The 21,831-nt window shown below is 55.2% G+C and overlaps 1 long non-coding RNA gene across 4 annotated transcripts; it reads left to right on the top strand.

Annotated features, from left to right (window-relative positions):
• The first annotated feature begins 4,178 nt into the window (after positions 1 to 4,178).
• On the top strand, positions 4,179 to 19,780 carry LOC123364386. 4 transcript variants are annotated; one of them, XR_006577085.1, is made up of 10 exons: positions 4,179 to 4,284; positions 4,984 to 5,060; positions 13,212 to 13,335; positions 13,951 to 14,089; positions 16,123 to 16,283; positions 16,970 to 17,049; positions 17,368 to 17,648; positions 17,742 to 17,832; positions 17,971 to 18,117; positions 19,357 to 19,780. It is a non-coding gene; the product is annotated as an uncharacterized LOC123364386 (long non-coding RNA). The 4 variants fall into 4 exon arrangements; XR_006577086.1 differs by lacking the exon at positions 16,123 to 16,283 and having other exon boundaries at positions 19,327 to 19,780; XR_006577084.1 differs by lacking the exon at positions 16,123 to 16,283.
• The last annotated feature ends 2,051 nt before the right edge of the window (positions 19,781 to 21,831 follow it).

The following is a 21,831-nucleotide window of genomic DNA, read 5'->3' on the forward strand; positions in this document are numbered from 1 at the left end:
GAAACTTAGACAATTACTATGTCTAAGGTGTAGACCAGGGCTAGGCAACCTATGGCACGCATGCTGAAGGTGGCACACAAGTTGATTTTCAGTGGCACTCTCACTGCCTAGGTCCTGGCCACCAGTCCAGGGGCTCTGCATTTTAATTTCATTTTAAATGAAGCTGCTTAAACATTTTTAAAACCTTATTTACTTTACATGCTACAATAGTTTAGTTATATATTATAGACTTATAGAAAGACTTTCTAAAAACATTAAAATGTATTACTGGCACACGGAACCTTAAATTAGAGTGAATAAATGAAGACTCGGCACACCACTTCCGAAAGGTTGCCGACCCCAGGTGTAGACTTAAGCCTAGCTGTCCCCATCTCCCCAGGCTCGCCAGTATTAGCTGTAGTGGCTCAGTGCTCTCATACAGCCACGAGCCCATCTTTTAGTTTCTGAAATACACTGGAAGCTTAAGAGTATGAGGTTGGCTTTATGGTAAGGGGGAGAGTAATGGGATGAGGCAGACCCTGGTTCTATTCCTGGATCTTCCTATGTGACCATGGCCAAATCTCTTCTGCTACCACCATTTCTTCAAAGGGGAATAATATACGGTCAATGAATCAGCTTCAGTTACCAACATTCATAGTGGCTTTTGAACTGACAATTGTTTTATGAAAATGGAAAATATTAGATGTACAGAACTCCTGCTAAGCATATATTATGGTGCTGGGGTCCTGACAACATCTAACTGGGGAGGGGATGGCAAGGAGTAGGGGGTAGCAACCACCTAACTTTCTTCCAATGGCAGGATCACAACCAAACCTGCTCTGAAAATTGCCTGGATTGTCTTTGGTCTGTGCACAGAGCCAAGCACTGGTCAATCACTATGGTTTCTTCATAGCTCTCTGCTAATGCAAATAATTTGCCTCACGACAGTTGCTTCTCAGAATAAAGTTAGGACTGATACCAAAGTTCAGGAAAAAGCCTTTCCTTCAGATTTCATTCAGTGAGCATTTTCTGAGGTCTCTACTCAAATTTGTATGGCAGGTGCCTTCTGTTACATATCTACAGGGCTCTGTTGCTGTATTAACAAAAGGTGCAGGGTTGTGCTAGCAAATAAGCTAGTCTCTAGCCTTCTCCCCCCGACACTTCCACTGCTGGAAGCACTGCTCTAGCTCGGAGTGGGTCTAGATGGCAGGGTGGGTGAAACAGCAGGAGCTGCCTGTACTCTGCCATAGTATCCCCATTGTTGCTGCTACTGGTGTGGAAAATATAGAGAAGGCCATAGAGTGGAATTGAGCTAGTGTTACGTGCCCCATAATTGATACAAATTTGCCTCTGGAGGAGGAAAAACCCCCACACTTTGGCACTTCACCAAACCCGTCTTGGCACTACAATGAGACAAGGTGGGTGAGGCAGTCTCCAGCTCCATCTAGCTCGAAAGCTTGTCTCTGACTAACAGAAGTTGGTCCAATAAAATACTTTACCCACCTCGTCTCTCTAATAGTGTGACCAACATGACTACAACACCACATACCCAATTCACTGACTTTACCCCGTTACGGGAGTACACTATCCCAAAGTCAAATGAACATAGTACAAGTCCTTACCATACTCATCTGTGGAGCGAGTTCACAATGTGTCAGGGTCACTAGTGTTGATGCTTTCTGCTGAAAGTCAGATGGGTGATTGCAGAAAGAGTGACTCATCCTGCCTCCTGGCTAGGGTGATGTAGTCTACAAAACATTAACATTTGAATGGCCATAAACTCTGGGGCTTAATGCTTCAGCTAGGCAAAATGGGTGGGAAGAGTGAGTTGCTGTCTGTGCTGAAGCCAGTTTTCAGGTAGGGTGAGATAGCATGGTACCAGCAACTCTGTGCATCACAATCGTTAGTTTGCGCTAGGAAAGCATGTATTAGACATATACTAAAGGAAAGGGGCACAAACTGAGGGTAAAGCTTCAGAATAAAGGATTTTCCATGGGCCCTACTCCAGATCCCCAGGCTACTGCAACCAAACCCAGATCGACACAATTTTTGTGCCATAACTGTTTGGGGAGGGGGGTGTAAATACATTGTTATCCTGGTACAACCGCTAAGGTGGATCCAGTTTTACAGGTTTAGCTTTTCCCTCCCTAGTTGGGAATATGTTATACTGCCATAAGTTTGTAATGTTATAGCCATATTGTCCCAGGAGAGGAGGGACAAGATGGGTGAGGTAATAAATTGCTTCCACACAAGTAAGTGTGTGTGTGTGTGTGTGTAGAGGGTTATGTCACTTTATAGTTAAAATGGTACCCCTGTAAACATGGGTAGACATCCTCCCCATAAAAAGAAAAAAGTAGGGGAATGTCGTAGGAAAAGAGCCTGAAACATAAGCCTTTGTTCCCTTTTTAAGGGCTGTGCCCCCTTGCACTTCAGTTCACTTTTTAAGGGCCATGCCTGGAGTTTCCACAACTTCTGGAGTGCTGCTGTGACAGCCATCTTCTGTTAACAAAGTTTCCTTTTGCTTGTGTGATAAATCCCAGGACTCCCTGAGGTCTCCTCCTCCACATCAAACAGCCATTCCATTTTGAAATTCACTGAGGTACAGGAGTACAACAAGGCCTTGCAGCAGATGAAGGAGTTAGTTGATATTTTTAAAGTCACTTAAATGTTCAAACTAATTCTTGGAGAATATGTGTTTTCCCTGGGCGAGACACTTCACAAGCCATTATCTCTAGGAAAATGGCATTTATAATTGCAATGCCAGTCTTAGATATATATCTTGACTTTTCCAGGCACACCTTTAAGAGAGTAACATTCATTCATTCCCTGCTGTTCACAAAAATGGGGGAGAAGGAGTAGAAAAATGGAAGACAATATGCATAGCAGAGAAGGAAGCCAAGAGCCAGCAGAAAGGCATTTCTGACTCAGTGGGTGACTTTGGTTAATGTCATGCCTATATGCCTCAGTTTCCCCATCTGTAAAATGAAAATGGTACTCTCTTCTGTGAAGCATCTTGTAGGCCTTTGATGGAAAGGGATGGGAGAGGATGGTCTTGTAGTTGAGGCACTGGTTTGCATATAAGAAAGTCTGGAGTCAAACCCAGCTCCGCCACATATTTCCTGTACCCTCATATTGAGCCCCATAGAGCCAGGCACCTTATATACACCTAGTAAGAGACAATCACTGTGTGTGCACCAGAGTCTAAATAGACAGGGCAGACAAAGGGTGGGCAGAGAGGAAGTATTATTTTACAGAGGGGGAGTTGAAGCACAGAAAGATTAGGGCCTAGACCCTCAATGGTATTTACGCTCCTAACTTCCATGGAGTTCAGCGAAAGGAGTCGAAATACCTTTGGAATCAGGGCCTTGCCCAAGGGCACACAGGCAGCAAGCATAAGGCAGGGTCCAAAAAGTCATGAGATGGAGATTGTTCCAAAGCAGAGCTGAGGATGTTTACAGGAAATTACAGCAGAACCAGCCCAGGAGCCTCCCAAGTTCTAGTGCAGGGCCACAATCCCCCTTAAAGGAATGTCTTCTGATTAAGGCGCTCTAATAACTGCTTTAAATTATGGCAGCAGAGCTAACCCTCTGTCCCGCTAAGGGAGACTGGACCTGCCTGCGCCCTGGGGCTTGTTCTTGGTTTGGAAACATCCATTACAGGAGAGGGTCCAAAGTTCAGAAGTAACCTCAGGCAAAAGGGATTTAAAACAGCACTCAGGCTGGGAGAAGGGATTCCTAAAGCCCTGCAGCAGCTGGGACAAAGGCCATGCAAACATCCACCAAGCAGGAGTGTCTTGGAGCCAGGCACTTGCCCTTAAATCTCTGCAGCATTGTGAGGTTCATTAAAAAAACAAAAGAATCCCTGTGAACATGATTGGGCTGGAATTAAGCATGATTGAGAAGCCAGTGTATTAGCTATAACTCAGATCCCTGTCAATCAGTCACTCTCACTTGCCTGGTGAAGGTTGCAAGGGATCTATTTGTCAATGTGCTGCAATAGTTTCTCATTTGACAAGCCTGCTGCCTCTTGATGAAAGGAGTTTCCTTTCATTACTTAGTACCTTCCTTATAGGGGGTGAGGAAGGAGCAGCAGTATCAATGCCTTTAAAGCTAATTGCTGGCTGCTGATAGTCTTGGAGGTGCTAACTATTTGGTGTGGCTTCACCAATGAGAGAGCTCTGCTGATCTGGCCAAGGGGCACAGATTTAATATAAGTGATCCAGAAGTGTGTTCCATTAAGAAATAGCTCCTGTTAGGCACTTACAGACTAGTGTAAAGCATGTACTTTGCTGCCAGGCTACAAAAGGTTAGGTTTTTTGATAGATAAGATGAATGTTTACTGGTAGATTCTCTTGATTTGCTCAATTGTAGTTCTCTAGGACTTTAACATGATAATGGGCTCCAAGTCTAGTAACTCTAGAGCTGGATGAAAACTTCCTAAAACTTGATTTTTTTTAATTGCTGTTAGAACTCTGAATTTGGCAAAAAACACTCAACTTGAAGCTTCCCCCCCCTTTTCTTCTTTCCTCTAGCCTGTCTCTTGCATTGTTATAACTTTCTTCTTGCTGGAAAAAGCTATAGGCTAATGTTTTTGAAAGTAGGTAGTGACTCTAGTTACCTGACTGAGGACACCTTTTAAAGTGTGTGGTGTCATGTGTGGATCTATTTTTTGGTGGGTGCTCAGCAATTTCTCAAATAAAGTGTTTTAAGGTATTTGACTGGGTACCTAAAGTAGCTAGTAGCTTCTGAAAAACTGGACTGTAACTTAAATGAGATTAATGATCATGATTCTTTAACTTGCTACCTTCAGGTATAAGGCATAAAGAGAACTTCTTATATCCTCCTGCTACAGTGGTCTTGCCTTTCCTGCATGTTGTCTCACATTAGACATGTGAAATCTGATTCCTATTAACTCTAGTACTGGGCTCTTCTTAACAAGCAATCTTGCTGTATTCATATCTGTGGAAGTGTGTGTGGGGAAACTGTTACTATCTCTCCTTTCTAGATGGTGCATTAGAGCCTAAGAAGGAGCAGCCTCCACCGTGTGTGTCTGATGGCCCTATGTGTCCAGAGGATGGTGTGGTAAGACTCAAAATAACCTATTCTAGCCATGTGTAATGACCACTCTTGGAGCAGTGGTGAATTATTCTAGTCTGAATGTGCATTTGCTTAGAATAGCTACTTTACACTGAAGCAGCCTGTGTAATGACTGGAAGTACTCTTGTGAAGTTGTATAATTTAGCATATGCATCTGAGGTGCTCAAGCCTGCCTTAAACACATGGATTCCCCAGTGCCTATTAGCTACTGAACTAGGTACCCAAATTCCTAAGACAGCTTTGAAAACCTGTTCTCTGTTGGATAGAATGCCTCCTCTTGAGTCAGTGAGTGCAGAAGAATCTAGAGTACTGCAGGGCCTCCCAAAACTAACTTTTCTGCAACAGATACTAGAGTTTTCACCTGATATGAAAACAAACTGGGTAGTGAATTATGGCAATTCACATTCAATTCCTAACTCTAGTAAAGATTGCTCACTCTAAACAATGAGATTCATACTTATTGCATGTTTGGTCAAGGGCTATGCCTTGACTGTCATCTAGCCCTCAGAGTGGACAGTTTCCTTTTGTACTTGTGAAAGGAAGCCTCTTATCTCCAATTTGTTGCCAAATTGCTTTGTTCTGGCTGAAATGTTCTGGGGTGAGATTGGGGGGGGGAGGAGACTCTAAGTGCCCATGTTGAGAGAAAATATTGATTGATCTCTAAAAGCAGCAAAGAGTCCGGCGGCACCTTATAGACTAACAGATGTTTTGGAGTATGAGCTTTTTTGGGTGAATAACCACTTCGTCGGATGCATTGATTGATCTCTGTGGTTAAGACTGACTAGAACCTCTGAGACCTGGACCCTGTTTCTAGCTATGCCACAGATCCCTTGTTCGACCTTGGACAAATCACTTACCACCTCTTCTGTTTTACAGAAGAGAGATTAACTTTATTTCTGCATCAGATGAGTGTTCTGAGGCTAGCATTAATTCAATAAGCCCACTGGCATGACCAGCTGTTTTGCCAAACGATAATAGAACTAACTAGGTAGTAAACCAGCTACCTCAGAAACATCACCAGATGGATTGATGCCCAAAGGAGGGTAGAAGTCTTAAGATCTGTTGTAATCCCAAAAGGTGGGAGGTGGTGAGCAACCTTCATATTAGTATTGTCAAGTAAGATCTCTAAGTGCTGTAGCTATTAATAAAATGTGAAATTGCCTAGGCTCCAGACTGAATGGCTATCTCCTTCAGTTTAATCAGCCAACACAATGCTCACCTGGAGAGGCTGGGTCAGGTCTGAACCCAGTGATGAGCTGCCAAATTTTTAACAACGGGTTCCCTCCTTCCCCCGCCTCCGTGGGGGGGGGGGGTCGTGCCCCATCCAACCCCTCATGTTCCTTGACACACACACTCCGAGACGCCTGACCCATCCCCCCTTCCCTGTCCCCTGACTGCCCCTTGCCGCCCCACCCAACCCCTCCTCTCATTCTCAATGGCCCCCCAGAACCCCTACCCCATACAACTACCCCTTCTCTCTGTCCCTGAGTGCCCCCACTACCTCATCCAACCCTGCTCTTTCCTGACTGCTCCCCGGGACCCTTGCCCCCATTCAATCCCCCTGTTCCCTGCCCTCTGACTGCCCTGACCCCTATCCACCCCCCCCACAACCCACCCCTCCCTGCCCCCTTACCACACTGCCTGGGGGACCGGGTCCACTCTGCCAGGACCACGGACCGGCCCCGCGGGGCCCGGCCCCGCGGGGCCCGACTCGCCGGCCCGGCCCGGCCCCGCGGGGCCCGACTCGCCGGCCCGGCCCGGCCCGCGGGGCCCGACTCGCCGACCGGCCCGGCCCCGCGGGGCCCGACTCGCCGGCCCGGCCCGGCCCGGCCCCACGGGGCCCGACTCGCCGGCCCGGCCCGGCCCGGCCCCACGGGGCCCGACTCGCCGGCCCGGCCCGGCCGGCCCGGCCCCGCGGGGCCCGACTCGCCGGCCCGGCCCGGCCCGGCCCGGCCCCGCGGGGCCCGACTCGCCGGCCCGGCCCGGCCCGGCCCGGCCCCGCGGGGGCCCGACTCGCCGGCCCGGCCCGGCCCGGCCCGGCCCCGCGGGGCCCGACTCGCCGGCCCGGCCCGGCCCGGCCCGGCCCCGCGGGGGCCCGACTCGCCGGCCCGGCCCGGCCCCGCGGGGCCCGACTCGCCGGCCCGGTCCCCCGCGGGGCCCGACTCGCCGGCCCGGCCCCGCGGGGCCCGACTCGCCGGCCCGGCCCCGCGGGGCCCGACTCGCCGGCCCGGCCCCGCGGGGCCCGACTCGCCGGCCCGGCCCCCGCGGGGCCCGACTCGCCGGCCCGGCCCCGCGGGGCCCGACTCGCCGGCCCGGCCCCGCGGGGCCCGACTCGCCGGCCCGGCCCGGCCCGGCCCCGCGGGGCCCGACTCGCCGGCCCGGCCCGGCCCGGCCCCGCGGGGCCCGACTCGCCGGCCCGGCCCGGCCCGGCCCGCGGGGCCCGACTCGCCGGCCCGGCCCGGCCCGGCCCCGCGGGGCCCGACTCGCCGGCCGGCCCGGCCCGGCCCCGCGGGGCCCGACTCGCCGGCCCGGCCCGGCCCCGCGGGGCCCGACTCGCCGGCCCGGCCCGGCCCGGCCCCGCGGGGCCCGACTCGCCGGCCCGGCCCGGCCCGGCCCCGCGGGGGCCCGACTCGCCGGCCCGGCCCGCTGGGGCCCGACTCGCCGGCCCGGCCCGGCCCCGCGGGGCCCGACTCGCCGGCCCGGCCCGGCCCCGCGGGGCCCGACTCGCCGGCCCGGCCCGGCCCCGCGGGGCCCCGACTCGCCGGCCCGGCCCGGCCCCCGCGGGGGGGCCCGAACTCGCCGGCCCGGCCCGGCCCCGCGGGGCCCGGCCGGCCGGCCCGGCCCGGCCCCGCGGGGCCCGGCCGGCCCGGCCCGGCCCGGCCCCGCGGGGCTCGGCCGGCCCGGCCCGGCCCGGCCCCGCGGGGCCCGGCCGGCCCGGCCCGCCCCGGGCCCCGCGGGGCCCGGGCGGGCCCGGCCCGGCCCGGCCCGCGGGGCCCGGCCGGCCCGGCCCGGCCCGGCCCCGCGGGGCCCGGCCGGCCCCGCGGGGCCCGGCCGGCCCGGCCCGGCCCGGCCCCGCGGGGCCCGGCCGGCCCGGCCCGGCCCGGCCCCGCGGGGCCCGGCCGGCCCGGCCCGGCCCGCCCGGCCCCGGGGCCGCGGGGCCCGGCCGGCCCGGCCCGGCCCGGCCCGGCCCGCGGGGCCCGACTCGCCGGCCCGGCCCGGCCCCGCGGGGCCCGACTCGCCGGCCCGGCCCGGCCCGGCCCGGCCCCGCGGGGCCCGACTCGCCGGCCGGCCCGGCCCGCCCCGCGGGGCCCGACTCGCCGGCCCGGCCCGGCCCGGCCCCGCGGGGCCCGACTCGCCGGCCCGGCCCGGCCCGGCCCCGCGGGGCCCGACTCGCCGGCCGGCCCGGCCCCGCGGGGCCCGACTCGCCGGCCCGGCCCGGCCCCGCGGGGCCCGACTCGCCGGCCCGGCCCGGCCCGGCCCGGCCCCCGCGGGGCCCGACTCGCCGGCCCGGCCCGGCCCGGCCCGGCCCCGCGGGGCCCCGACTCGCCGGCCCGGCCCGGCCCGGGCCCCGCGGGGCCCGACTCGCCGGCCCGGCCCGGCCCGGCCCGGCCCCGCGGGGCCCGACTCGCCGGCCCGGCCCGGCCCGGCCCGGCCCCGCGGGGCCCGACTCGCCGGCCCGGCCCGGCCCGGCCCGGCCCCGCGGGGCCCGACTCGCCGGCCCGGCCCGGCCGGCCCCGCGGGGCCCGACTCGCCGGCCCGGCCCGGCCCGGCCCCGCGGGGGCCCGACTCGCCGGCCGGCGGCCCGGCCCGGCCCCGCGGGGCCCGACTCGCCGGCCCGGCCCGGCCCGGCCCCGCGGGGCCCGACTCGCCGGCCCGGCCCGGCCCGGCCCGGCCCCGCGGGGCCCGACTCGCCGGCCCGGCCCGGCCCGGCCCCGGCCCCGCGGGGCCCGACTCGCCGGCCCGGCCCGGCCCGGCCCGGCCACCGCGGGGCCCGACTCGCCGGCCCGGCCCGGCCCGGCCCCGCGGGGCCCGACTCGGCCGGCCCGGCCCGGCCCGGCCCCGCGGGGCCCGACTCGCCGGCCCGGCCCGGCCCGGCCCCGCGGGGCCCGACTCGCCGGCCCGGCCCGGCCCGGCCCCGCGGGGCCCGACTCGCCGGCCCGGCCCGGCCCGGCCCGGCCCCGCGGGGCCCGACTCGCCGGCCCGGCCCGGCCCGGCCCGGCCCCGCGGGGCCCGACTCGCCGGCCCGGCCCGGCCCCGGCCCGGCCCGGCCCCGCGGGGCCCGACTCGCCGGCCCGGCCCGGCCCGGCCCGGCCCGGCCCGCGGGGGCCCGACTCGCCGGCCCGGCCCGGCCCGGCCCGGCCCGGACCCCGCGGGGCCCGACTCGCCGGCCCGGGCCCGGCCCGGCCCGGCCCGGCCCCGCGGGGCCCGACTCGCCGGCCCGGCCCGGCCCGGCCCGGCCCGGCCCCGCGGGGCCCGACTCGCCGGCCCGGCCCGGCCCGGCCCGGCCCCGCGGGGGCCCGACTCGCCGGCCCGGCCCGGCCCGGCCCGGCCCCGCGGGGCCCGACTCGCGGCCCGGCCCCGCGGGGCCGACTCGCCGGCCCGGCCCGGCCCGGCCCCGCGGGGCCCGACTCGCCGGCCCGGCCCGGCCCGGCCCGCGGGGCCCGACTCGCCGGCCCGGCCCGGCCCGGCCCCGCGGGGCCCGACTCGCCGGCCCGGCCCGGCCCGGCCCCGCGGGGCCCGACTCGCCGGCCCGGCCCGGCCCGGGCCCGGCCCCGCGGGGCCCGACTCGCCGGCCCGGCCCCGCGGGGCCCGACTCGCCGGCCCCGGCCCGGCCCGGCCCCGCTGGGCCCGACTCGCCGGCCCGGCCCGGCCCGGCCCCGCGGGGCCCGACTCGCCGGCCCGGCCCGGCCCCGGCCCCGCGGGGCCCGACTCGCCGGCCCGGCCCGGCCCGGCCCGGCCCCGCGGGGCCCGACTCGCCGGCCCGGCCCGGCCCGGCCCGGCCCCGCGGGGCCCGACTCGCCGGCCCGGCCCGGCCCGGCCCGGCCCCGCGGGGCCCGACTCGCCGGCCCGGCCCGGCCCGGCCCGGCCCCGCGGGGTCCCGACTCGCCGGCCCGGCCCGGCCCGGCCCGGCCCCGCGGGGCCCGACTCGCCGGCCCGGCCCGGCCCGGCCCGGCCCGGCCCCGCGGGGCCCGACTCGCCGGCCCGGCCCGGCCCGCGGGGCCCGACTCGCCGGCCCGGCCCGGCCCGGCCCCGCGGGGCCCGACTCGCCGGCCCGGCCCGGCCCGGCCCGCGGGGCCCGACTCGCCGGCCCGGCCCGGCCCGGCCGGCCCCGCGGGGGCCCGACTCGCCGGCCCGGCCCGGCCCGGCCCGGCCCCGCGGGGCCCGACTCGCCGGCCCGGCCCGGCCCGGCCCGGCCCCGCGGGGCCCGACTCGCCGGCCCGGCCCGGCCCGGCCCCGCGGGGCCCGACTCGCCGGCCCGGCCCGGCCCGGGCCCCGCGGGGCCCGACTCGCCGGCCCGGCCCGGCCCGGCCCCGCGGGGCCCGACTCGCCGGGCCGGCCCGGCGCTGGGCTGGAGGGAGCCACGGTCTGGGATCAGGAGCTGCTGAGCCAGCCGCACCTCCCCTCCCCCTCTGCACCCCAGCTTACCTGCTGGCTGCCTCCATGCTGCTTGTTCAGGCTTCCCGCGAACATCTGATTCGCGGGAAGCAGGGGAGGGGGAGGAGAAGGGGCGGAGCAGGAGAGGAGTGGGCGGGAACTTTTGTTAAATTTAGCAGCCCTTAACAAGCGGTTCTAAAATGGCTGCTAAATTTAACAACGGGTTCCCGCGAACCGGTGCGAACCCGCTGCAGTTCACCCCTGTCTGAACCACATGATCTACAGAAACTGCAAAGCAAATCCTAAACAAAGTGACAAACCAATACAGCCGCTAAGTGGCAGTATTAGTCCATGGTTTGGCCTGATTCACCCATGTACCTTGAATAGTTACTTAAGGCTTGTTTAACTGAGAAAGTTGTACTGGCTTAGTGTCAGTATGTGTGTTGGCTTTTAAGTAGACTTAAACAGGTGCAAAAGGCTGTGTGGATATTATTTTGGGTTTAAACTATACTTTTATTTCATTTTAGCTGAGGCCAATTAAAAATAGACTTAGGCTAAAACCAAAATGAGTTGCTCTTAAACTGAAATAAGAGTCTACCCAGAAGCCTACATTGGCTGAATTTAAATTTTTTAAAAAACAGATTAAAATAAACCAATGCAACTTTCCTGTGTACACAAGGCCTTGATCCTAGTTTGATTTGGTAACAGGTGTCTTGCACTCATGTCACAGCAACTAAGGTCTTTAGTTTCATCATCATCTTTAAATCTTTTCTGACTGCTTCTCACTTCACAGGCAGTCCTGTTTTCAGCAGTGGGACTGGGTAGAAGATTTGGTCTCCACACTTCTATATTGATTTAACTATTTTCTTTGGGGGGGAGGGCAGGCGACTTTACTGAAATAGCTATATGAGTACAGCCCCAGTGTGGATGCAGTTACAGTGGTATAAAATGTACTGTTCCCAGTGTAGCATATTCCCTTTTCCCTAATAGGAATAAGTGATACTAATATAAGCACCTTTATACCAAAATTGTCAACACTAGAGGGTGGTATCATTGAAATGGTAAAACAATACTAGGTTAACTCTGTCCTGGGAAACAAGTGCCTGGGGCTGGGGAATTAAAACCAATTCCAATGTTATTTCAGAGAACTTTTGGTTGCCCTACAGAAAATTGTCACTAGCAAGCAGGGTGGGGAAACAACTGCTAGCTTGAGGGAGGTGTTAACATCAGAGCCTTACCAGCATCCTTTTAAATGCAAAACTCATCAGGTTGATGTTGCTTAAAACACACTCTGCAGTCCCTGAGCTCCACTCCAGCTTTTGTTCCAGGCTAGGCTAGGCTCTTTGGTTAATCACCCTCCAGATCGATACTGCAGTGATGAGGTCTCTGTATTTTTTGATTTTCTAGAGATACAAAATGACCTTGGCTGGGAAAAAGAGCGCAGGGTGTCTTCTCTGTCCTCTGCATTCTTGAATTTTTTTCCAGTTAGGCCCCTTTTCATACTCTGATCTGATGGGTACTGGCTGTATTTAGCCATGACTATGCAAGGAGTCTCTTTCCTCAGACTGCTATTCGCTAGTGTAGATGTTCTCTAATCCAGGCTATGCTACAAAGTATCCTGCCTTCTGGGACACATGCTATTATAGCAGTGGTACCTTCCCAATATGGTTAAGTCCACCTTGCAGGGTAGCTGGGACTGAATCTAGTGCATGGGAGACTGTAGGACTGGAGGTCTGAGCACCGGACTCAGTCAGGAGACTTGGTCCTGGCTCTGCCATTGACCAGTTTGTGACTTTAAGCAGGTCACTTCCCATCCCATCTGTAAAATGGGGATTATGATAAATCTCTCTCTTTGAGATGTGGTGGTGGGCTCTATATCAGATGTATTTGAGCAACAGGAATAATGCAATACCCAACTGGCTTTCACTGCCAAGCCCTACTTTAGGCACCAGGGAAGCTTTAGGTTGAATGATAAGGTGCTGGTCTGGAGGTCAGGAGACCTAGATCGTGCTCCCATCTCTGGCACTGGCCTGCTTTGTGACCTTGGGTAACTTTCTTCTCTAGGGTGACCAGACAGCAAGTGTGAAAAATCAAGATGGGCTGGGGGGTAATAAGCATCTATATAAGACAAAGCCCCAAATATCAGGACTGGCTCTATGAAATCAAGACATTTGGTCACCCTATTCCCCTCCCACCCTGTGTCTAGCTTGTCTACTTAGATTGTAGGTTCTTCAGGGCTGGGACTTCTCTTGCTATGTAGCTGATCTTGTCTAAACGTCGTTACCTGGGTTTAACTCAGATTTTCATTAGACTGGTGCCTGATCTCACTTGTTTCAAACTCATTCTGTTGGTTTAGCTTGTATCCGCAAATGTACCATTCTAACCATAGAACAAGACAAAGGCATTGGTCTAACTAAATCTGTATACAATAACACTAGTTACAATGGAACAACTCTGTAGGTCAGGCCTCTTTAAAGCAGTTTGCACAATGGGACTTGGGCTGGGGTGCTTTCAGGTGCTAATACAAAAACTCTTTGCCAGGCTCCACTCCAGACTAGTGTGAGTCCCCAGCATGACGGTCCCCTTCCTCCTGCCCATGCAGAGCCTCAGACCAGAGAAACACCGAATCCAAATCCTGAACCACTTTATTTGCAGCGCATTCATGGTAAGCTCAGTTCCACAGAGGGGTGAAGCAGGGGCATGGGGCATGTGCTGCAGGAAACCATTCCTGCATGCAAGTGTTCCAGTCTGCTGCAGTGACTTCAGTGCTAGTACTGGCCTGAATGCTCCATGGCTCCACAATGGGCCACTATCCAAGGTAGCATCCTTCCATATGATGAAGACAAGGCTCTGGCCACCTATCTAGTTGGGCCAAGACACTGGCCAACTCTTCCTAAATCCCGCCGCTGCAGTGTGAGAGGTAGTAATCTTCACTTCCTGATTAACACTGCTGCTGTGATCTAAACAGCTGCCATGTTCTGTTCTAGAGGTGGCTGCATTTCATTGTATCCTGGAGTGTACAATCAAAAGTAAGCACATTAATGGGGATTGCTGGGGAAATGTGGATAGTGTCTTCAGTGACTTGGTTTCTTTCAATTCAGAGCCCGAGGAGGAACTGAAATGTTCTTAGTTGTGGACCAGACAGCTGTCCTGTCATGTGAATGAGCTGGAGCACCTCATGTGCCCAGGGGTAGGCACACACTCAGGCTCTCATGGGAGCATTGAGGAGGTCTGGATTCTGGTGACTGATCTTTCTCCTTGATCCCCTTGCACTGTGCAGGTGGAGTGGCATAACTCTGTCCAGCCCAGCCTGGGTGAGAAGCTGCAGTTGCACCAGGAGCACTTGCTACTGCAGAAGCAGGACCTGGAGTGCAGAGCTCTGGGGGCTGAGGAGAGCATCCAGGACCTCAAGCGTAAGAGTAAGGACCCTACGTGTGACACATTGGAGGTGTGGGGACGTGTGCAATTCTTTGCACCACGTATATGGCTGATTCCAGACTCAGAGCAATACTCCCTTGTGGGAAAGGATGCTGGAGTGTGGCCAGGAACAAAAGATGCTCCAAACTTACTGTCCATCTTGGGGTGGAAGTAGGGAGACAACACTGACCAGGCCAAACACCTATATATGGAAGCTCAAAGCATTCCAGAGATGGGTCAATACAAGTGACTTGTATCCAGGGTACTTAACTGTCATGCCCTTGGTGTAACCACTATCCAGAGCTGTCATTTGCTGATGCCAACATTGACACTAAATGGAATAATGTCTCTCCCTCTCCCACTCTGTAGTTGCTGTTTGCAGAAGTGCCTGCAAGCTGAGGGTCCCTCTCCAACCACCATAGCTCTATTGGCTACTGCTTCTCAGTCTCTTCCACCATCACCATGTGAAAGTAGAATGAATTGTATTGTAAAAATAAGAATGGACTAAAGAAATATGTACCTTTAAGCAGAAATAAGAAATGCTGAAATACAGGTGCCAGGAAAAGAAACATTAGGCATTAACAATGGTGCTAATGGCGAAACATTAACAGAAGATTGGTAATAGTTAGTAAGGAAATAAGTTTACCTGGGCTAGACATGCATATCTTATTAGATTCTGCTTCCTTTATCTTAAGTTCTCGCCCTTTTATCTCTATAAATAAGATAGTTTGTCAGACCACTCTGTTTTATTAGCACAGTGCTCTGCTAATAACACCCAGATTATGTGAGCACCATGCAAGACACAAACTGAGTCCTGAATCTAACTTTGACAACCATCACCTTCCCCTCCCCTGCAACTTTCTTCCATTAGGTAAGACCTGTGGCAATTCTCCCATCACTATGAAGGGATGGGTATAGATGGGTGACTCTACAACAAACTCAAACCCTAGAGATAAACCAGGTTGGGGGCTGGGATGACTAAACGGGTGTCAAGAGTACTGGGGGCGAATTCCAAATTGCACCTTCCACCCAGGCTTCAGACCTACAACTCTGCAAAGAACTAACTCTGGATTTGCCAGTGAACTGAAGTTGGTTTTGAGTCGAACCAGAACTTTGAGCTAATTTAAAACCCTGAACTTTGTTCTGCAGTATTTGAGTTTTGACTTTAAATGCCTCTGATAAGAGTTCAGAAACAGTCACTCAAAACTGAAAAACAGAATTTTTTTCAGAACTTTGTGGTGGTTTTGCTTAATTTTTTTCTAAATTCTCAGTGTTGCAAAATCTGAATTTTTCCACTTGACAAACTGACATATTTTGCCAAATTCTATTCAGGTCCCTTGTGTAGCTGGTAATGTTGGGACTTGAAGTCCCCATCCTGGCTGGATCACTGTTTTGGGGATGCTGATGTAGTCACAACCACAGTCCAGGGTTCCTAAGCCCTCTTGAGGAAGGGTATTGTGCCATCTGGGCTCTATCAGCATTAGGAGATGTTCCTTAACTAATGCTCATGACTTCAGAAGCAGAACAGGCTTTTTCATGATGTACCACTCAGACCTTGCTATGATGAGGGGAAAATAGTTTCCTTCATGCCTTCAAGAACTCCTAGCTCTACTGTGGGAGTACAGCCTGGAAGAATTCTGGTTGTGACTATAATGGCCACACTGGCAATGCCACTCGCTCATGGCCTTAAGACTTCTAGGGAAACATCTCATGGTTCTAGTGCTGCAGTAGGCTGAGCTGATCCATGAATTCTCAAACAGTTGTGGGGGAGAGAGAAATCTGTCCTTCTGGGTGCCCAGGGGTGGGGGAGTTGTCCTGCAGTGCCGTGCCACTGGTGGCACTTGAGTGGTGCTAGTCCATGACCCCACATGTGGTCCCAATCACAACTGGTAAGTGCTGCTCACCCAACTGGACCAGCCAACTCCAGTTAGAAACACCATTGCTCTTGTCTAGAGTGTGTCTGTCAAGTTAGGAGTAACACTCAAGTTACCTCTGCAGTGAAGATTAACCCCTAAATCTCCCTTTCTGGATTTAGGACACTTGGCTGTAGGAGACACCTGGACATTCCTGTGAGCACTTGGCTGTGATCAGGGTTGGAAGGGACCTCGGGACCAATCCCAACTAAATCATCCCAGCCAGGGCTTCATCAAGCCTGATCTTAAAAAGCTCTAAGGAAGGAGTTTCACACCACCTTAGGTAACCCATTCCAGTGCTTCACCACCCTCCTAGTGAAATAGTTTTTCCTAATATCCAACCTAGACCTCCCCCACTGCAGCTAGAGACCATTACTCCTTGTTCTGGCATCTGGTACCACAGAACAGTCTAGATCCATCCTCTTTGGATGCAGTGGCACTAGCTAGATGTGTAGCAGTAGTGCTCTGATGGTTGTGGTACCAGAGTTGTTTGTGGGGTGAGTGGCTTTAAAAGCAACAGGACTGTGAAGTTGAGAGAGCAGATCCTGCTGTATAATGCATACCTGCTGGATAGGTTCCAGCTCCCCTCCTTCCAGACCTCCTGGGTCTGGCCTTTACCTTTCATTCACCAAAGATCGGAGTTAACCTTTTTCCTGGTAGCAGCAGCTATTCAGCAGTTGGCCCTGGCCGAAGGTTGTGCTAAGGACGCTGCATCACTAGAATACCTCTACCCTGGCAGAGACCTGAGCTCTGATTGAGCACACAGAGGGATCTAGAAATAGCTTTTTCCCCTTGCTGCTGCTGCCTCCACCATCTGTGGTGACTGGGCTGCAGCACTGCTCCCTTGCTGCATTGCTGCTGGACTCATATGGGATAACAGTGGGAGGGGAACTATGCAAAGGATGAGGGGCTCAGACACGACAGATGCTTTTTTCCCTTTTTTTCTCTCCTCCCCCCCACCGCCTCCAGACTCCTCTCTAAAATGCTCAAGAAGTCAGCAGTGAAGCCAGCAGCGCAGAGTCCACCGAAGCAGGGAAGTGCCCCCTATGGTATGTGTAGCACCAGCCTGGGTTAGCTCTCACCAGCTAGGGCATTGGGGCTGGGGGGAGGAGACACTGTCAGTGCTACATGTAACTATCCTGAATCTGAATTGGGCACATGTGGCCTGGCCCAGCTGAATGAGCCCACCCTGTCTCCCTCCTGGGAGGGAGGGATGAAAGGGCTTCACCAAAACAGAGTTGGAGGTGCTGTGGGAAGCAGCTCTGTCCCCTGTACTGGTCCTTACCTTCCTGAACTGGAGGCTACTTTCCCTAAGCCACCTTCTGAGAGCTCTCCAAGGTGTCTAACTGCACCTTTTCATCCTGCAGATGAATGTCTCTTGGCCAAGCAGAACAGCATGGATGGAGGAAGTGCTGGGTACAATCCACCGTGGGGTCTCCCTGAGACCAGTGTGCATGTCCAGAGAAGGGCTGGAGCTACCTTAGTTGTAGCACCCTAGGGTGCTACACTGCTGCATTCTAGACAGAACATACCAGGGAAATGGCTGACTTGATTGGCTAAATGAGGACAAAGCAGTAAGAATGGAGGGTGTTAAGGGAAGGAGATGAAGTACAGTCTTCCTCCTTGGCTTGTCACTGGGTGAAGGGAGGTAAGGAAATTCCCTGCTAACTACAGTAACTGGCAGTGATCATTTGTGTCTGGCACTGAACTCTCTCCGATCTGTTTTCCTCCTCTTCCAAAGGGCAGGATGTCCTGAGTGGAAGAGGCTGCATCTTTGGAATATGAGCAGGAGCCTGTGACCAAGAAAGGGAGCAAAAGCTGCTTTGAAACAGGTATGAACAACAGGATGTGAATGGCCAAAAGCAAGTCTGAGGTGCATATCCCGGTGGAGAACACATGAACAATGGCTAAGCCTTCACACTGTCCATGTCTGAAGCAGGTATTAAGAACTTTTCTGTTTTTGCTTGCAGGTGGCCCTCTGGATTCCTCAGGCAACATGACCACTTCAAGCCAGACTCTTCAACCCCTTGGGAGCTCATCATAGTCCCTAGCAGTGGGACTTCTAGTGGTGTCTGTGCTTCCCAGGCTTACAGAGAGGAGGATATCTGCCCACAGAGGTAAACCAAAAGCTTGCATGGCCATGAAGTGCTCATTTATCTCTAGTTGCTAATGTGGATGGAATTTAACTTGCAGGAGGCTTTCCTTGCAACCACATCCACCTTCTAGAATTCTGAGCTAGGTGTATCTGGCAGGAGGTGAGTTGCTTGCAGGAAGATCAAGGTGGCCTCCTGTAATACACAGATCTAGAACAGCAAGCATACATGCGAGTCCTGCACCCACTGTCCTTTTCCAGTTCCTCCAAAGGGTAAGCTTGGACCCTCTCCTGGCTAGCTCTAGCGGCTGAATATCTCTAGCAACTTGGTATCTGTACATGAGCACTCTTCTAAAAGACTAGAACTAGCTTACAATTGTGCAGTGTAGCATGTTCCTGCTGAAGGTTTCTCCAACAAAATTAAAAGCAACCATGGTATCGGCAAGCAAAGGGCCACAGGATGGATGAGGGATAGAAGACTGGAGCTGACTAAAAAGCAGACAACCCTATTTTGCAGGACATCTTTCCACAATGTTTAAGCTGTAGCACTTTCTTCCGGAATTCTCTTGGCCAGCTCTGAGAACCTTCTCTGCGGTACAGAATGTCTCTTGAAGGTGTTAGGAGTGGAAGGGCTCATGGCCTCTAAATATGTTTAGAGCTCCTGACCTCAAACCAGGGTCCTGGGTTACTGGGCACTGTTCAGACATACAGGAAGAGATGGTCCCTGCCTCAAAAAGCTGGCAACTTAAATAGTACTTCCCTTCTCTTGCCTTTCTTGCAATCTATCTCCATTGCACAGATGGAGGTTGGGAGGCTACAAGGAGTTTGTGGCAGAATTGGGTATCAATCCAGATCTCTAGTCTGGGTGCCTTAACTATAGCCTACCCTTCTGCTCCAAAAATGAATTGAACTGGTTGGCTTGTGTCTCCAACTGCTTACAGGGAGACTTTCCAAGGCCCATGTGGGAGCTGGGCACCTGAACTGCCCTTTATGCCTCTAAATCTCTCTCCCTAGCAACCCACTTCTGTCTTGCATGCTTAGTGAAGTTCCCTATCAATCCCCAAAGCTGTCTGAGAGCAGCAGACTAAAATGCCACACCTAGCAGGGCCCAACAGGGGTTGGAGTGCCTGCAGGACTGTCAGCTAAAATCTCAACATTGGGAGCTCTCATCTGGGTCAGTGCTCCCACTTAACACAATAGAACCACTTCCTCCTGTTTCAAACTCTCATTGCAGAACTGATATGAGCCCTATGTTGAACTCTAGGGAACAGGAAGATCCCAGCAGAAGCTCTGAAGATGATACAAGGAGCACTACTAGTCTCCTTCCAGCAATCACCCTACCAGAGGAAGGGGACAACCTTGAGGAGATCCCTTGTGGCTCTCTAACTAGCCTGGAGTTGGGTGCTACTGCTCAAATCCCACAGGATTCTGAAGCAACTGACTGGAGTAGGTCTCCAAATAGCAATAACCCGCTGGCTGTAGGGAAGGAGACCACTGAGGATGAAGGGGAGGCAGAAACTGTAGCAGCAGGTGAGATGTGAGGGGGAGCTGAGTGCAGGCCCAGCAAGTGAGGTGGCCCAGCCTCTTGGCCTTGGTGACCAGGATTCTGGGGAGACAAATCACTACTCAGTGTGGTGCTCTTAGGACTGACCTTGCCAGCTGCAAACATCTGTCTTTAACACCCCTTGATGCCTCTTGCCCATCAGAAACCAGCCCTTCTGTGGAAGATCTGCTTGTCAGGGGCACAGGTCAGAACAAAAATGCCCTAGCTGCCTCCTGCATGGATGATGCCAGGTTTTTGAAATCAAATGCCAGCCAAGCCCTGTCTGCTGAGCCAACTACTAGAGACCTGGATCTTCCAGGAGCCAGAGAAGCAGCCACCTCTGTGCCCTGTTGCCATGGAGGTAGAAACAGAGCTGGTTCTAGAGGGTGGAGACCTTGGTGAGGGAGAGAAGATACCTGCAGCTAGTTCCATGGAGCCTCTGGTGAGGAGCTTGCTTGAGGGGCAGAGATGAAGCTGGAGGGAGGAGCTGGGGGGCCAATTTGGCCAGGGACCAAAACAGCCCCCTAAAGGATAGCCCAGCTATTGCTCCAGCTGCCCTCCTACTGCCAGGAGCAATAGAGGCTCCAGTGCCTGCTGGGTTTGAGGAGGTGCACTCAATGGCTCTGCTAGATCTGTTCATGGAGGCTGGCCCTGCAAACTCCTCTGACTCTAAGGAGACCAACCCTGTGCTCTTGGACCCTTTTTCTATGACTGCAGTAATAGCACACCAAGAGCAGTGCCAACAAGCAGCAGCTCAGGCTGGTTCTGAGACCACCTAGGTTTGTGTGGAGGCAGGGTGTTAACTGTCTAGTACAAACACCAAGCAAGAAGTGGTACACAACTCAAAAAGACATGACTGACTGATATTCAATCTTGTTCTCTATAGTATTTACTTGGCTTTTCCTACCAAATATTTAGACTTAAATTTTAACAAATGTTTAAAAAAACCCAAAAACCTAATAAGGGCATGCACAGAAGTACATGCAATCGTGGGGGAGCCCTTTGCCTACTTGCTGGACACTTATGGGTGGATATAACTGAATGGGCACAGTGTGTACTCTGTTTGGGGGAAGAAAGGGTTCACTGGTGCTGGTCTAAACCCTTAGCCTGTATGGCCTCAACTGAGGCACTAAGTGGTCAAAGGCTGCTTGCTGCAGCTTTCGAAGGTTCCTCAGGTCTTTCCTGGGGTGAATGAAGTTGGGGGTGGGGGAGCAGTAGACTCACTCTTTCTTACCAAATTAAAAAAAAGCAACTTTTAGTTTTTTATGAAATATCAAGTGTCTGTGCCATAAGCACTCCCTGTTCAGGGCACTGGGCAAACCTTTCTCGCACTCCAAAATAAAATCTGTTTTACTTAAACTTTGTATGTCTCTGTCCCCTGCTGCTGGCAGGTACTGGGTTGGTTATGGTGCTATCCCAGTAATGACCACAGGATGGTGCTCTCATCTCTGAAATTCTGGATAGCTCTAAATCTCTGGTGCTATGTGGTAGCCCCGGGAATTTCTAGGCAAGGCTGAGCTTGTGGACTGCAAGTGAATCTGCTCCAAAAAGCTGCAGCAAGCAGAATGTGAATACTAACTTTAATTAAAGACTACTGGTGCTCAAGGAAAGAGGGTGCTTTCCCCCTAACAGACTCAAATCTTCCCTACAACACTGCTTTTGAGCTGGAGGAAGCCTAGATCCACCTGGAAGTAGCTTATTCTCTCTGGGCCATTCAGTTCTTGGCATCTGAGGACTGGCTTAGCAGTCAAGTGCTGATGGAGGCTGGGGTGCGTAGATAAAATGCAGTCACTTGTATACACAGAAAAATTTAATGTGTAGTAGCTGGAGGCCTTGGATTTCTGGAGGGAGCCTAGTTGTGTGAGGTGTTGTATAGACATCTTGTAAAGGCCATAAGAGGAGGGGAACCAGAAGCTCACATGAGGGATGTGACCACCTGTATGGCCTCAAGCTGTTCAGGGTTCTTGGATCAGCTCAGAGACTAATCTGCTCCATTGGCCCATACGGCCTTGCCCAAAACTTGGGGAAGAGGTAGGTTGACCAGATAGCAAGCATAACAAATCAGGATGGGGTGGTGGGGGATAATAGGGGCCTATATAAGGGAAAAAACCCAACTATCAGGACATCTGGTCCCCTAGGGAAGAGGATTTCCCCCTTCCCTATCAGGCTATTACTTCAGCATAACCAGGCTGGAAG

The sequence above is a fragment of the Mauremys mutica genome, chromosome 2 (assembly GCF_020497125.1).
Source record: "Mauremys mutica isolate MM-2020 ecotype Southern chromosome 2, ASM2049712v1, whole genome shotgun sequence".
Taxonomy (NCBI): domain Eukaryota; kingdom Metazoa; phylum Chordata; order Testudines; family Geoemydidae; genus Mauremys; species Mauremys mutica.